Raw genomic sequence first — 12,526 nt, forward strand, 5'->3', positions numbered from 1 at the left:
AAACAGGAGAAGTCAGCAGAGGTCCGGATCAGGCAGGGTCGGCAACAAATCAGTCAGACAGAAACAGGAACAGGAATGCAGGTAACAAGATACAGGGGCCCATGGAAAAACACACACCAAGGCACAGACTGCAGGTCTGGCCATCCCTTTAAATACACCTCCGTAATCAGCTTCAGGTGTTTGGCTGACTGCAGGGTTGAGTCTCTGATTGCTGAGAGCACCCGCTGGCCAGCCCTGGTACTGCAGCCCACAAGGCAGGTGAGTCCCACCATTATTGGCAAGTCCATTCCTGACACCTCCACTTCCACCCCACCCTACATTCCTCATACTGAAGCCCCCCCAACACTCCACACCTTTGACCTTACTACCATCGAGGAAGTCTCCAAGATCCTCTCTGATGCCCGCCTCACCACCTGCCCCCTCGACACTATCCCCTCACAACTCTTACGACCTCCTTCCCCCTCCATCCTACGCTCCCTCACCCACATCTTTTAGTCTCTCCCTCTCCTCCGGCACTTTCCCCTCCCCTCTGAAACATGCACACATCACCCCCATATTTAAAAAGCCCTCCCTGGATCCCACTGACCCGAACCTCAGACCCATCTCCCTGCTCCCATCTACATCTAAACTCCTCGAGTGCCTAGTCTACACCCGCCTAAGCTCTCACCTCAATGACAACAACCTCCTCGATCCCCTACAGTCCGGCTTCCGTCCCTTACACTCCACCGAAACTGCCTTACTTAAACTCTCCAACGACCTGCTAACCACCAAAGCTAATGGCCACTATTCAGTGCTCCTACTCCTTGACCTATCTGCAGCTTTCGACACAGACGACCACCCCCTCCTCCTCAAAAAACTACACTCCCTTGGCCTCAGAGATTCTGCTCTCTCCTGGCTCTCATCCTACCTGTCACAACGCGTTACCTATAATGCTACCACCTCCCCCTCACTCCCCCTCTCTATTGGGGTCCCTCAAGGCTCCGTCCTCGGGCCCCTTCTCTTCTCCATCTACACCTCCTCCCTTGGCCAACTCATACACTCTCACGGCTTCAACTACCACCTATATGCTGACGACACACAAATCTATCTCTCAACCCCCCACCTCACCACCTCAGTCTCTGCCCGAATCACACACCTACTGAGCGACATATCAGACTGGATGTCGCTCCACTTCCTTAAACTGAACCTCTCCAAAACTGAGTTTCTTGTCTCCCCCCCCCCCCCCCTCCCAGCCCGCACACCACCCCCCATTGACTTCTCCATCACATCCAACAACGCCATCATCAAACCCGCCCCGCAGACCAGAGTACTTGGTGTCATTCTGAACTCCAACCTATCCTTCCAGCCCCACGTCCAATCTTTAACAAACTCGTGCAGACTCCACCTCCGCAACATCATCAAAATCCAAACGTTCCTAACCCCAGAAACCACTAAACAGCTCATCCACTCCCTCATCATATCACGACTCGATTACTGCAACTCCCTCCTTACTGGCCTGCCTCGCCGCTGGCTATCCCCGCTTGTCGATCCTGAATACGGCTGCCAGACTCCTTCACCTTTCCAACCACTCTGTTTCCACCACCCCCCTCTGCCAATCCCTCCACTGGCTTCCGATTGCACAACGGATCAAATTCAAAATCCTAACACTGACGTACAAAGCCGTCCACCATACTGCCCCGAACTACATCACTGACCTAATATCCAAGTACCACCCAGCACGCACACTCCGCTCCTCACAAGACCTCCTTCTCTCTAGTTCCCTGGTCTCCTCCTCCTCCCATGCCCACCTCCAGGACTTCTCCAGGGTGTCACCCATCCTCTGGAACTCCCTGCCCCAACCCATCAGATTATCACCTACTCTCCTCTCCTTTAGGCGCACCCTGAAAACCCACCTCTACAGGGAAGCCTACCCCAGCCCCTGCTAACTTGCCAACCCCCTCCACTCTTCCTATCACCCCATCCCCCACAGCCAACTCCTCCTGTGCCACCATCCCCTCCCTCCTAGATTGTAAGCTCGAAAGAGCAGGGCCCTCGATCCCCTCATGTTTTGCATTGTATTGTTGTTGTTCTGTCACATGTTCTGTCCCCCTTTGTAATGTACAGCGCTGAGCAAACTATTAGCGCTTTATAAATACTGTATAATAGGTAGCAAACCACGAAGTAAGTGAGGAAATTAAAAGAAGAAAAAAAGTTTTAAACAAGTAAATATAATATCCTTTCCTATCTATTTACTAGCAGCATAAGGCTTCATGTACACAAGCATCTCCTAAACTCGAGTTTAGGATCTTTTGGCATTTTTTTGCCAAAGCTCCTAAACTCAATTTCATAAAAGCCTACATGTCCATGTACACATTGACTTTTAGCAGAGTTTAGGAGCTCTCCCATTTAAGTGAGTTTAAACCTCCCTCTCCAGAACACGGATGAATTATGTTCAGGATAGGAACGTTTTGACCGCCGACCGCAGGAAAACACAAATGTGGCAAAATCACAGTACCGCAGTTGTCGCGTTTTTATGTTTTTCCGTGGCCAGCAGTCAGAGTAGGCTTGTGTGCATTGAGCCTTAGGATTAAAAGTAGTAAATGTTGATTGAGAGAGTGACGTTTCGGCCATTATCCACAAAAAAAAAAGACGGGACAATACTTTGTTTTGAACTTGCTTGTTTGGGATGCGATTGATAACAACATGCAATCACACCTTCCAGCTATCAGTTGAACTCCGCTGCTTCATTTGACATATCGATTTGATTGGGTTGTTGACTATGGATTGATTGTGCTAATTGGAAGAGATCAGTACGATAGGCAACCGATCATTTACTGAAGCACGTATGGCCACCATTAGCAAGGATGGGGGAATTCATGGATTTTCTTCGAGCCATTGATGGTCAGCCTTGGCGGTTGACTTCTGCTTTAACTGGAGTCATGCTTGTCCTTTGCCTCTATACTTTGTACCAGGGGCGGACTGACCATTTGGAAACTCGGGCACTGCCTGAGGGCCCTAGGTCAGTAGGGGGCCCCATGAGATGCTCCTGGTACCTTTTTCATAGGCTCTTTTGAGTTTGGGCAAGGACACAGGGGCCCCATGATCCCCTATTGCCCGGGGGCCCCATGAGTTGTCAGTCCGCCCCTGCTTCGTACTGAAGGTGTCTCCCCTCTGAGAAAGTTGTTAGAAATCCCCAGACAATGATAAAGATAAGAGGGAGGAGAAAGGAGGGAAGATCACAGCAGCAGCTACCGTGCTAGGTGTTATTTTTGGATGTTAGGAATTCCTCCCCAAAATACACACCCTGCTTCAGCAGCTTCTATCCTGCCCACACACACAGAACCCCCTCCCAGGTCTGCCTGACTCCCATGGACTGTGTAGCAAGCAGGGCTGGTCAGCAGCCAGGAGAGGTCTAGCACGACTTCCTCCTCCTAGGCTGGAGGCTTTGTTGTGTGCGATCAGGAGGACCTGAGAAGAGAACAAGAACAACGTCTGATCAGTGCGGTGTGCATGTGGAATGTCCTGATCACATACTCATTCATCTACAGCCACTCCGCCACTCTGGAGGACTGCGAGAACCTCACCATCCATGGTACGTGACACTTGTGTCCACCACTCTTCTCTGCACATCGCACACTGTCTGATCGGGGATGGGAGCACTGATATGGCATTTGATGCACTGTGGAAGTTAGCACTGATCGGGGATTTTTTTTAGCAGTGAGGTTGGTAGCACTGATTGTGGATTTTAGCACTGTTCTGAGATTTTAGCACTGAGGAGGTTAGCACGGATCAGAGATTTTAGCACGGATCAGAGATTTTAGCACTGGGGAAGTTAGCACTGATTGTAGATTTTAGCACTGATCAGAGATTTTAGCACGGGGAAGTTAGCACTGATCAGAGATTTTAGCCAGGGGGGAAGTTGGCACTGATCAGAAATTTTAGCACTGGGGAAGTTAGCACTGCTCTGAGATTTTAGCACTGAGGAGGTTAGCACGGATCAGAGATTTTAGCACTGAGTAAATTAGCACTGTTAAAAGATTTTAGCACTGGGAATGTTAGCACTGATTGTGGATTTTAGCACTGGAGATGTTAGCACTGGGAGTTTAGCATTGTTCAGAGATTTTAGCACTGGGAATGTTAGCACTGATTAGAGATTTTAACAGTGGGAAAGTTAGTACTGATTCTGGATTTTAGCACGGGGGAAGTTAGCACTGATCAGAGATGTTAACACGGGGGAAGTTAGCACTGATCAGAGATTTTAGCACCGATTGTGAATTTTAGCACTGGTGAGCTTTTTGCAGTCTCTGGAAGAGTTCGGTGACTTTATAAATAGTTCATGGTGGATGTCTGTGTGTCTGGAGAGGAGTTTGTTTTCTCTGACTATGTGACGTTGGTGCTGTCACCCAGCAGGGGACTGTCAATCATTAACACAGCGAGCTCATCAGTCCTCTGCAGTGTTTGTACAGCCATCAGGGGCAATCAGGGGGAGATCATTGATTCCATACAGATGGACTCCGTGTATTTATCATCATCCTCAAGTATCCCCAACTGTCCCTAAAGTCCCAGCACAGGTATTGGTGACAAATACTGAATGTGTTCCTGGAAGTTGTGTGCTGTCAGTCCCCTGATCTGTCAGTGTTGACTCATTCAAGGACTATGGTCATTCTCCAGTGCTGGGAATTCTGACAATGGTCATTATGTATGAATGAACTAATCGGAGCCTTACATAACCACTCCAAAATTCACAAATCCGTGTTAATGGGATGTGTGCAATGCACCTGCTGCTCAGCACTATGGATTGCTACAGTATTACAAATATTATTTTAAGAAGTCAAAATAATGATAATGCAGCTTAAAGGACATAGAAATAACATTTTAAGAAAACAAAACAAAACAAAAAATCCATCCAGACGCCTTAGAGAAGAGAAATACGTCATGTTTTCAGGGTAAGGCTGGGTTCACACATGTGGTGCAGTATATCGCATGTGATTCGCACAGGAACAGCACCCCATTCCCCATTGCATGCAAATCAAATGCGAATTGTGTGCGGTGCGATTGGAGCCGTACATTTTGTATGGCTCAAATAGTATTGCATCTGCACCAAAAAGGTGCAGGACCCTTTTTTTGGTCCACACTAGAATCTGAGCAAATGAGTATTCACAACTATGCGATCCGATTTTGCACATTGCACCATGTTTTGCGGACCGATTTCGGGGTGCTGTTAACATACACACCTGCAGCGGTTTGCATGAATGGGGTGCGATTCTGATGTGGTGCAGAATTTTCACAGAAAACACTGTGAATTCCGTACCACATCTGTGTGAACCCAGGCCAAATGTCGGTACACTTTTCCGAGCGCCAAATTAACAATACCATTACACAAGTTCTATGTGTTACACCAAATCACATTATGCCCTGGTTCACACCTCTGCGACTTCAGATGCATTAATTTTTCACCACTTCAGTGCGATTTAACTCTCATAGACTATAAGGTAAATGCACTGAAATCACATCTGTGTCTACATCAGTGCTACTTTGAAGTCATGCATTAAATGGGACCAAAGTGCACCACTTTGAAATCGCATTTGGTGTGAACAAGGGCTAAAAGTGATATTCTAAGCTATGATTAAGGCCCTCTGAGGGCTGAAATATGTAAACTGCTTGTTTTCTGGATTTTTTTTTTACCTCTACCTACTGCATTGAATAATGGGATTTTATGTTGTGAAGGATCTGAGTCATTTGTCAGCTAGTTCACAATGGGTACAGTCCAGTGCGCTTTTTTTCTGCATCAAAAATGCATGCACAGTGTTTTCTATGTATTCCAATGACCCTAGTTCACACCAGTGAACCAGTGAACAGTGCAGTTGGTTCCAGTCAGTTTCCAGTGCAGAAAAAAAAGTAGAACATGCTGCATTTTTTCTGCACAAAACTGTACTGGAACATGGCAAACTGCACCGGAACTGCGTCTGGTGTGAACTGTAAGTAGAAATGTATCCGGAGTGCGTTTTTAAGGTGTGAACTGGCCCTAAATCTTAAAAGTGATATGCGTCCATTTTTATTATTGTCCAATCGTGTGCACCAAAATAAGCAAGCAAGTGCACTGATGTTTTTAGTTATACATTGTACTAAAATGTTGCGCATTACCACTGTGGAAGGAATCCTCTAGATCAGTGGTCTCCAAACTCCGGCCCTGGCGCCGTATGTGGCCCTTTTTCTTGCCTTTATCTGGCCCACGAGGCATTATTCCTGCCACGAACACCAAGGATGGGGCACTATTCCTCCTATTGACACTAACTATGGGGCACTAGTCTTCCAAAGTCTCTAACGATTTCTCCCCCTAATACCAAAGATCGGGTATTGTTTAATCCCACTGGGCACAGTCCAGTTCCCTGATGCCTGAAGGACAGTAAACTGGCCCTTTCTGTAGAACGTTTGGAGACCCCTGCTCTAGACAGTGAGGATCAGAGCTGCAGGAGGGACAGGGGAGGTGGGTGTGTATGGAAGGACAGTGCAGCACTATCATGCAATGCATTTGCTATTTATTTATTTATTACAGGTATTTATATAGAGCTGAGAATTAACAAGGCACTTTACGTATATTGTACGTTCAGAAATTAATGAATGGTCATGGAACACTTTTATTTATTTGGCACATAAAAAGCTTAAGGCCTCATACACATTTACAGTGGGAAAATCGGACATATTTCAGCTCCCTGGAGGCCAGTGCCAGCAGCCTGTCAAAATCAATGATGTATGCTGTACACACATCCAAGTGGTACTCTCATACAAGGCCATATATGCATACAGGGACTGCAGAATGCAGAAAGCCTCTGATTTTGACAGGCTGCTGGCAGTGGGCTGTACACAAACCTGTGGCTCCCAGGTGCTGAAATAGGCATTTTGGTAAAGCTGTACAGGCAAATACATGCATGAAGGAGTGGTTGGACACGTAACATAATTTTGTCCTTCAATATAATAAATCAGTATGGGTACTGCCATAATGAATCCTTTTTTGTAGAAGCCTGGTTGCTGCAGAAGAGAATATGCACAGTGGCGATTTTGCAAGAGCAATCATCACTCATGATATCCTTCTAGTAATCTCTAGTGATTAATCAGTACACATTGCACAGTGGAATACAACATTTATTATTACAGGTACTTATATAGTGCCGTCAATTTATGCAGCACTTTACATATACACTATATTGCCAAATGTATTGGGCTGCCTGCCTTTACACGCACATGAACTTTAATGGCATCCCAGTCTTAGTCCATAGGATTCAATATTGAGTTGGTCCACCCTTTGCAGCTATAACAGCTTCAACTATTCTAGGAAGGCTTTCCATAAGGTTTAGGAGTGTGTCTATGGGAATATTTGACCATTCTTCCAGAAGCGCATTTGTGAGGTCAGGCACTGATGTCAGACGAGAAGGCCTGGCTTGCTGTCTCCACTCTAATTCATCTCAAATGTACGCTATCAGGTTGAGGTGAAGACTGTGCAGGTCAGTCAAGTTCCTCCACCCCAAACTCACTCACCCATGTCTTTATGGACCTTGCTTTGTGCACTGGTGCGCAGTCATGTTGGAACAGGAAGGGGCCATCCCCAAACTGTTCCCACAACGTTGGGAGCATGAAATTTTCCAAAATGTCTTGGCATGCTGATGCCTAGAGTTCCCTTCACTGGAACGAAGGGGCCAAGCCCAACCCCTGAAAAGCAACCCCACATTATAATCCCCCCTCCATCAAATGTTACACTTGGCACAATGCAGTCAGGCAAGTACCGTTCTCCTGGCAACCGCCAAACCCAGACACGTTCATCAGATTGCCAGACAGAGAAGCGTGATTCATCACTCCAGAGAACACGTCTCCACTGCTTTAGAGTCCAGAGGCGGTGTGCTTTACACCACTGCATCCAATGCTTTGCATTACACTTGGTGATGTAAGGCTTGGATGCAGCTGCTCGGCCATGGAAACCCATTCCATGAACCTCTCTATGCACTATTGCTGTGCTAATCTGAAGGCCACATGAAGTTTGGAAGCCTTTAGCTATTGACTCTGCAGATGGTGACTTCTGTGCACTGTGCACTTCAGCATGTGCTGACCCCACTCTATCATTTTACGGGGCCTACCACTTCATGGCTGAGTTGCTGTTGTTCCCAGTTGCTTCCACTTTGTTATACCACTAACATTTGACTGTGGAATATTTAGTAACGAGGAAATGTCACGGATGGATTTTTGCATTTAGTAACGAGGAAATGTCACGGATGGATTTTTGCATTTAGTAACGAGGAAATGTCACGGATGGATTTTTGCATTTAGTAACGAGGAAATGACAAGGATGGATTTTTGCGCAGATTACAACTTATTACTGTACCACACTTGAAGACCCATCCTTTTCACAAATGTTTGTAGAAGCAGTCTGCATGCCTAGGTGCTTAATTTTATATACCTGTGGCCATGGATGTGATTGGAACACCTGAATGCAATGATTTGGAGGGATTTCCTAATACTTTTGGCAATATAGTGTATATATTGTACATGCACATCAGTCCCTAACCCTCAAGGGGCATGCAATCTAAGGTCCCTAACTAAAGCCGGCTATACATGGGTCGATTTCCGAATTATTTTTTTGTTATAAAATCGGACCTAAGAATAATCGACCGATTTTCGCTTTGTTATTGGCACCGGTCGATTTTCGAGGTTCCTCCCCAATTCATTTATCGTGCATGTTCGAAAATTAGTGAAAAACGAAATCATGGTGTCACCATCGGATTACAGAACGAACAACGTTTTCGATCAAAAAATCATTTGGAATTCGACCCATGTATGGCCTGCTTTACATTCATACATACACATATTAGGGCCAATTTAGACAGGAGTCAATTAACCTACAAAGCATGTCTTTGGAGTGTGGGAGGAAACCAGAGTACTGAGAAGAAACCCACACAAGCATAGGGAGAACATGCAAACTCCAGGCAGGTGGTGCCATGGTTGGGATTTGAACCAACAACACTAGCAATGCCAGTCGGAAGTGCTAACAATTTAGCCACTGTGCTGTCCTAGTTTATTGGTAGGTAATTACTGATGATAGCACTAAACTCAAAGTTTGTGCAAATGATTGATGCTACATGGAAATAAATGTACTGTATAATAATCAGAAGCAGTTAGTTGTGGTTGACCATAGTTGTGTGATCACACTAGCAAAAATCAGTCATGTGTACCCATCATATTCAGTTGACAGACAACTCTCTACAATGGAGATGTAGCAGATGGGCAGCGAATGGTATGTTGTTATGCAGAGACCACCAGCTCCCAGGAGGATCAGAACACTGCCTGCCTATTCCTTGTGTGGAATGGCATTTTGTTGACTGTTTGCTAAGGAGGGCAGGAGAAGGCATGTGGAGCTTTGTCCTCAAAAATGTACTTATCCTTTTTATATAACATGCCTAAACTTCTGATTTACCACTACTGATTACTTGGCAAAGACAGCAAGAATTAATAAGTAAACAAAAAAAGTAATTTCTGGCAAGTGTCATCTGCTCCACAATGCTGCAATCCCTCCTTACATGTGACACTGGTAGTGAAAGCTATTTTTACTGGAAACATTGAGCTAGATTATAGTGACGCTGTTCTAATCCACCTAACTAAAAGCAGACCCCTATTTCTAACCTCTTGTAATATTAGACGTCCACCTCTGACAACCCCCACTTTTCTTCAGGATCTCTGCTGAGAACTGTTATTGTGGCTTTTCTTTTGAGGTATAATGTTTCTATAAGAGTGTGAATAAGGGAAAGACAGGCTTATCTTTTGGCGATTGACCAAAAAAAACAATGCGGCCAAATGCTATATCCCTCTCAGGATCAGTTAGTGGGTTTAATTTACTAAAATAGTAGAGATTTTTCACTTAAAGTGACTCAAAATATACTGAAGCCAAAGCACTAACATGACAGCCTAGGAACATACATTTTCAAAGGAGAGGTTAGTAATGGCAGCCTCTATACTTTTTTATGGCAGTATCATTTTAACGAAGTGAAAAAAGTAAAGTTGTGATCACTTCAGTTAACCAAACATATTCAAAAATCCCAATTTTTTTTTTTTTTTTTAATTAAAATAATAGACACACCCTATTTACCTGCTCTGTGCAATGGTCTTGCACAGAGCAGCTCCGATCTTCCTCTCCTCCTCTTCCCAGGTCACCTGCTTATGCTCCTGGCTCCTCTGCTTCATCCAGTGCCCCATAGGAAGCCGCTTCCTATGGGGGCACTCGTGCGGGCTTACTCCCAAGCCCCACTGCCATCCATAGACAGACAGCGAGGCATGCCCCCCAATGACTCCCACTGCTATTGATCTGCCCAGTGAGGATAGGCAGAACCGAGAAAGCCACTGCGGTCATGCACAGTGCTGGATCCTGATGGGGCTCAGGTAAGTATATGGTTGGGGGATGAACCCACGCACAGAAGGTTTTTTTACCTTAATGCACAAAGGTAAAAACTTAAAGCGAAGTTCCAGTCATTTTGTTATGTGTTTTTTTTTTTTTTTTTTAAGTCAGCAGCTACAAAAACTGCAGCTGGTGACTTTTGTTAAACACACACTCACCTGTCCCAGGGTCCAGCGATGTACTCACCTGCGCCGTCCCTTCTCTTCCTCTTCTCTACCCGGCGTCGGCATCTCAACTGTGGGCACCGGGCTGTGACAACTTGCAGCTTCACAGCCGAGTGCCTACTGCGCATGCCCAAGTTGCACTGCGCATCCTGATTAGTTCGGCAGTGTTCTGAGGTCTGTGAATAGTCCCAGAAGACTATGGGAGGAAGGAGGGGGGCCAAACTTCCGTATCACTTCTCCAAACTTAGCCGGAAGTGGGAGCGGCTACCTGTCAAAACCAGGTATCCAGGTATAGTCAATTGATTTGGTCAATGGCCATATTATCTCAATGTCTTTTTCTAGCAGGAAAATCTAAAAATCAGCATAATGGGTGTTAGAAGGGTTTCTTTTGAACTACCTGAAAGTAGAAACAAGGCAAATCCTACAATTTAAACAGGAACTAAGCTAAGCTGTCCAAAATAGGCAGGCAGAGGACAAAGGATTAGTCATCAGTATTGCCTGTGGATACTATGCAGCTGATGCTTCCCCATGCTTTGTTCTGCACTGTGTTTCTGTGTGAAGGTGGCCATCTTTGTAGAGCAGGGCTTTGCTTCCTTATGTCAGAGCCTCCAGCAGGGAGAACAGTAACTGTACCATTAGTGACATCAGCCAATCTCACTCCAAATCTAAATCAAACTTCCAAAGACTATCAGTCAGAGTCAGCAGTACTTTAGATCTCACACTGTAGATATACAACTATGAGACTGTAGACCAGCCATTTTCAATTAGGGTTCCATGGAATCCTAGAGTTCTTCCAGAGATTTATAGGGGTTCCTGGATTTGTGGCTGATTGACCTCCCTTCTAATGATGCCTGGATTGTTCAGCATTCAGTGCCACTTAACAGAGACAGTAGCAAAGTAAGGAACATTGTTCCTAATGACCCCCCCATGAATTCATTTTAGGGGGGTGTCGCAAGCGTGCGTGCCAGAGACTGCAGTCTGCCATTTTGTTAAGAGTAGCATGTTATTTCCTCATTCTCCTTCCCCCTCCCTTCCTGAGAGGCACAGTGACAGATGTGTGTGTGGACTGTTTATGGGTCACTGGCCGGCCAAGGCATCTCCAGCTAGGTGCCGAGCTGTCTGTGAAAGCTGTATCTTTTCTCACCTAGGAAGAGATCAGGCCAGCTTTCCCAAGAGAATTGGAGTCTCACTGACCAAAGTAGCTGTGTAATTTCACACCTCGTAACAAGATAAGGGAGCCTTCCCAAGAGTTGAAAGGGCTAATAACCTAGCTCATCGTAGGTGACAGAATTAGATGAACACTTCTCAAAGCAATTTTTCCCCTATGTCTCATATCTTGGAATATGAAAGACTTACATAAAAACTGGACACCTCGTCAGATGGCCAATGAGCAGGCGAACAGTTTAACGGGTCACTCGCTTATCTCGGACCATCAGGGAAGCCGAAACATAGAACTTGTGAACCGTGCAATATATAATTTTATAATTCATATCTATATAATCCCCAGACTTGTCTGCATAATAATATACCCGCGGGTGGACTGTCACTGGTGCAGATGGGAAGTTATGGACCAGAATATGAACTATGAAAGATGTTGGCTCCAGTTTAGGGTTCTGCCTGACGATTCCTCCCTAACCAGGGGATTGGTCTTTTACTTCAGAACCACCCCCCGCTGGGAAACTTTAAAACAGGCTGTCAAGCCTAAGAGTAGGAAGTTGAAGACATCTCCCATTTTACATCAATATACCACCTGGGGAGACCTGTGCCTTTTGCTCTGAAATGTGATCTGCTTACATCCAAGGCTTAATGGCAAGTAACTTAACCCTTTAACTTCTCCCTGTTATCTCTTTGCTGTGCTGTTTTCTGTGTGTGTGTGTGTGTGTGTATATGTACTGTATATATATATGTGTGTATGTGTATGTATGTGTGTGTGTGTATATATATG

The 12,526-nt window shown here is 45.5% G+C and overlaps 1 protein-coding gene across 1 annotated transcript in view; it reads left to right on the top strand.

Annotated features, from left to right (window-relative positions):
- Positions 1 to 3,424: 3,424 nt before the first annotated feature.
- The window catches only part of LOC149468207 (palladin-like), a 348,477-nt gene continuing 339,375 nt past the window's right edge, over positions 3,425 to 12,526 (top strand). The window contains exon 1 of the mRNA XM_089670345.1: positions 3,425 to 3,571. The gene's annotated coding sequence lies outside the window, so the exon portion shown is untranslated. The remainder of the gene's footprint in view (positions 3,572 to 12,526) is intronic.

This window comes from Staurois parvus, unplaced genomic scaffold, assembly GCF_062004578.1.
Source record: "Staurois parvus isolate SC_StPar_1 unplaced genomic scaffold, SC_StPar_1.0 ptg000090l, whole genome shotgun sequence".
Taxonomy (NCBI): Eukaryota; Metazoa; Chordata; class Amphibia; order Anura; family Ranidae; genus Staurois; species Staurois parvus.